The 4,976-nt window shown below is 38.2% G+C and overlaps 1 long non-coding RNA gene across 1 annotated transcript; it reads right to left on the reverse strand.

Moving 5' to 3' along the window:
• Positions 1–1,066: 1,066 nt before the first annotated feature.
• On the reverse strand, positions 1,067–4,639 carry LOC127859432 (uncharacterized). Its single transcript, XR_008039385.1, has 3 exons — positions 4,593–4,639; positions 1,933–2,078; positions 1,067–1,529 (listed from the first exon to the last, which is right to left on the reverse strand). It is a non-coding gene; the product is annotated as an uncharacterized LOC127859432 (long non-coding RNA).
• Positions 4,640–4,976: the final 337 nt, after the last annotated feature.

A 4,976-nucleotide genomic window follows, 5' to 3' on the forward strand; every position in this document is an offset into this window, starting at 1 on the left:
TCATATTGTAGGTTAGCACAGCCTTGAATTAATCCATAAATTGAATGAGTCGAATTACAACTCAATCGTTGTTCGATTTGCCTATTAATGCCTGCTTATCCAACGGTTATATTATCATACAATGTCATTTTAGTATCCGTGTTGACCTGTTGATATGTAAACAAATTCAGACCGGATGTAAGAAAACAGCACTCTGCTGTACTGGATAACGATCGTAATCCCCGTACTTCGTGTGTCAATTTCTCCAAGCAAATATACCGTAACAAATTAGCAAATTCATGTCGATTGCATTAATGTTACATTGGTCTCTGGCAAAATGGTTTTTCCGCCACGTTCGGATCTGGCAAGATCCTGCCCCAGAAGCTCCACTAGCTCCTGTGCGGTGGTTCTGTTTACCCGATACCGATTTACAAATCCATATCGCGAACCCCGCCTATCTCCAGACGGGGCCGGATCTCCCGCTCTCTCCTTCTCGCGTTATTTTCCATAAAAAAACACGTCGGCCATATTGTATTTTTTTTACCGTCTGCGACTGGGTTTGTGTGATCGCATGTTTTAAGCACAATATCGCAAAAAACAGGTGCTCTTGCAATGTGCGATTTTTGATGAAACGCAAAATAGCCTCATTATTGGCGATGTGCGAATATCGTAACTCAAATTGGCGATGCGATATTTGATGAAACGCAAATTGCGATGCGATAAGAAATGTGCGATATTTTGGCAATAAAGTTGCGATGAAAATGATGAAATGGGGTCCTGAGCCGCAATCATTGGGACATTCCGGCCTTAACAATTGAATTGTCTTAGGCGACAAGGTTAAACAGATCCATCAGCATAAACATTAGGTTACATTCAGAACACGAATAGTATACATGTACAGCGGTGCTGATCTTGTGATAAAAAGGTCATTGGTGTAAATTCTGCAGTAAGGGCACTTTTTAATGTAACTTTAATGTCACTTTTAAGGACGTGTAAATCAAACCAGAAATAGCAACTTAAAATGTAATTATTTGATACACACATGGAACAGAGTAAAAATCAAAAATCTGTTCAACACAGCTGGAAGAATTTATAGAGGAAACATAAACTATATAGAGGCAACAATACATGTATGTTATTAAACATATCAGAAATATTGTATAATAAAACAAATTCATATTCATAAATATGAGCCTTGTTCGTCAAGTGTCATCCCATATTAGCCTGTGCAGTCCGCACAGGATATTCAGGGACGACACTTTCCGCTTTGATGGAATGTTTCGTTTAAAGGAAGTCTCTCCTTAAATAATATCCATTTGAGGCGGAAAGTGTCGTCAGTGAACAGCTTGTGCTGACTGCACAGGCTTATCTGAGATAAAGCTTAACTTACATGCATTTAGCCCAGATTTCCTAGAACGAGGCTATATATGAACATATTGTCGTAGCCACAAGGCTTCTACTTCTGGTGGTAAAGGGTTGCTTGGACTAATAGGCCCAGCTTGGCAACTGATAACGCTCAGAGCTCCTGTGCCTGATCCCTGGACTTTGCACTGAAAACAAAAAAAACAAATATACTCTCGGTAAATACTTTCTATAACTGAAAATCGTGGATTTGAAAAGTGTTTGTCATTTAAATGAAATTTTTGCCTAGTCAGCTTCTTACTAAGACGCATCTGTATGACAGAATTTCAGCAACGTTTTGATGTGTTGATGCATTTGTTGTTATCCCAACCAAACAATAATGATATATTTTTATATGGAAGGCATTCACACGGATTTGGTGCCCCAAACATGATTTCGTCTGAAACTGTAAAGCATTTGACACGTAATTTTTTTTTAAAGCCCCAAAAACTAGTATGGAAATTTTAATTTATAGAAAAGTATGGAAATACTGATTTAAAAACAAATCACGCGTTGTGTGTCTGTACGTTTTTAAAATATACATTGCTCTACCCAGAATTGAAGTCGAACGGGTGTGTCACTTCCTGGGAAGGAGGGCGTGGTCAGATATGCGTGGTAACGTAGTCTACCGTACGGTTGAAGTACGATACATGTCGACCTTTAAGCAGAGTATGGTTTGAAGTACGATGCAAGTCGACCTGCAAACATAGCAGGATAAAAGTACGATACGAGTCGACCTGCAAGCATTGTAGCGTTAAAGTACGATACGAGTCGACCTGCAAACATAGTAGGATTAAAGTACGATACGAGTTGATCTGCAAACATAGTAGGATTAAAGTACGATACAAGTCGACCTGCAAACATGATAGCGTTAAAGTACGGTACGAGTCAGCCTGTAAACAGAGTAGGCTTTGAAGTATGATACAAGTGGTCCTGTAGAAGGAACACTTGATGCTGGATTGCCCGCTTAAGTTAGCCTATTTAGAAAATATGAGTCGCTTTCTGGGAAAACAGGGCTTAATGCATGTGCGTAAAGTACCGTCCCTGATTAACCTGTGCAGTCCGCACAGGCTAATCAGGGACGATACTTTCCGCTGTTTTTGAATTTATCGTTTATATGAGGTATCTTCTAAACGAAAATTCAGTTTAAGCAGAGAGTGTCGTCCCTGATTAGCCTGTGCGGATTGCACAGGTAAATCTGGGCCAAAACTTTTAGCACATACTTAAAGCCCAGTTTTTCCATAACTAGGCATGCATGATTAAAACCTCCATTAGGAGTATTGTATTACAACTATATAAATTATAGAATAAAGTGTATATATAAATACATGGTGGACGAAGAAATGGAGTAAGTATTTGTTTTTCATGATCGTAGTGCTATGAAAGGTTCCGTTTGATATATGATTATTATATTGCTTTAATAACATGAACCGTCTTAAGTGAAAGTAAAACACAATGTTGCAGTTTTCTCATTAGTGTTCAGTAAACTTTGCGCTATCCATATTGAAATATATGATTGTCATGTTATGCGTTATAAAACTGTATTATTTATGTAAATTAATGTTTTCTTTTAATTAAGCCTAAAACCTCAAGCATCTAGTTTGCAAGCATGTAGTTTGCATATAGGTTATATCAATATTATTATAAACAATATTTTTGAAATATTTAAAATGTTATTTTATATCACGTAGACGTCATGAAACAACACAATATTTGTTCTAGCTATAATTTTACATGATATATGTTCTAATATGTTTTAGTTTAAATATAAGCATACAATTTGATCCGATGAACAGTTTGCAAACAATTGAATAGATGTAAGAGATCGGCAGTACAAAATACTCATACACGTACATGTGAAGTGCTTAGATCGGCTATACTTGCGCAAAAAAAGTATGAGTAGGTTACTTGACATGCGTGATGTGACTTAATAATGTTAAAACGGCAAAAAGTACAAACATAAAAATACAAAAGGGCCTCGTTCTGATAAAAGTGTCGCCGTGATCAGCCTGTGAAGTCATAAGATGATTATATGGGACGACACTGTTCGACTACAATGGATTTTCGTAAAGAAGACTTCCTTTTACCAAAAAACAATCAATAAAGTGGAAAGTGCCGTCCCTGATTTGCCTGTGCGGACTGCACATGCGAATCCTGGACGACACTTTTCGCACATGGATTAAGCCCCACTTTCCTAGACCGAGACTCGTTGAAATGTCGGCCTACATCATTTTTAAGCCTCATAATATATTTAGAATTCTCATCAGAATAAACCAGAGGCGTATCCAGAAATGTTTGAGAGGGGGGGCTCAAGCGGGGAGGGTGCGGGAGGGGTGCCCATTTCGTCGTCGAAATTTTTTTGAAATCGCACATTGAAACGGTCTACATACAACTTAAGATGCTGTATTTTAAAGATGTAATTATACCAGCCCTGGATTAGTCTTCAATTTCCAAATGACAATGCGATGTCTTGTGTATGAGAGACTTCAACTATTTTCATGAGCGATTGTGCATATTAAAAGATAAAATTATTTCCCTTTCCATCTATGTCATTTCCAATTCACAAGAACGTTTTGTTAAGTTGTATGCTATTGCATATTTTTTTAAATTGTTCAAACAGAAAATAATAATTTTGTTTTTCACAACCCGTTATATCTAAAGCTATAGCCTGTACCTCTTACTTTCGGGAGTGGCGTTCTTGATACACCCGACACATTGAGTGGTCTCTAAAATGAACATAAACATCTAGATTTAAGCCTAGTTCTAGTCTCGAATAAAGTTTTATTTGCCAGTGAGGTCAATCTGACCGTCCATCAGTCTTAGCTCTATATCTGCAACATGATAACTTATAATTGACACTCGCTATGGCCATATTTTCACTTAAATTTTAAATTTGTGTCAGTGTTTATTGTATAGTATAGTATACATAGTATACATAGCCCGAATGTCGAGTTTTACATACCTACCGCCGGTTGAGGTGTGGTTATCGATTTACAAACGTGTTATACAGACCTTCCACATGCCGTGGGTTGCCGTCGGATTTCAGGTGTTAGATACATACCCTACACAGACCGATGGGTGGTTATTGTATTACGTATTAGTATATAATATTATTAGGTGTGAAATTCACATATAACATAGGACGCGAGGTAGCGATCGTATAAATGCGTGATGTACACAGGTCGAGGGTGGTGGTCTATTTACAGCCTTACCACTCGTCAGTGCCATCAAGATAGTCCGGGGTTCCGTCTCACCGCCTCGCACCGGGGACGCACTGCCTGTAGTGTATCGGATTTCTTCCTTCTCGCAATCTAAAGAGCATCAATGTTTAGTATATTATTCTCGCTCTGACAGGACTCAATGCATGTGCGTAAAATGTCGTCCCAGATCAGACTATGCAGACCCTCAACAGGCACGACACCTTTATGAAATTATTTCATTACCGAAAATCTAGTTCCTAGATTAGCCTGTGAAGCCTGCACATGCACATGCATTAAACCCCGATTTACTCGAACGTGACGTGTAAACACACATTTGTGTATGTATTGCCTGAGCGGAGTTTGCAACTTAATAATTGATCCGTTTAAAAATGCATA

This window comes from Dreissena polymorpha, chromosome 15 (genome assembly GCF_020536995.1).
Source record: "Dreissena polymorpha isolate Duluth1 chromosome 15, UMN_Dpol_1.0, whole genome shotgun sequence".
NCBI lineage: Eukaryota > Metazoa > Mollusca > Bivalvia > Myida > Dreissenidae > Dreissena > Dreissena polymorpha.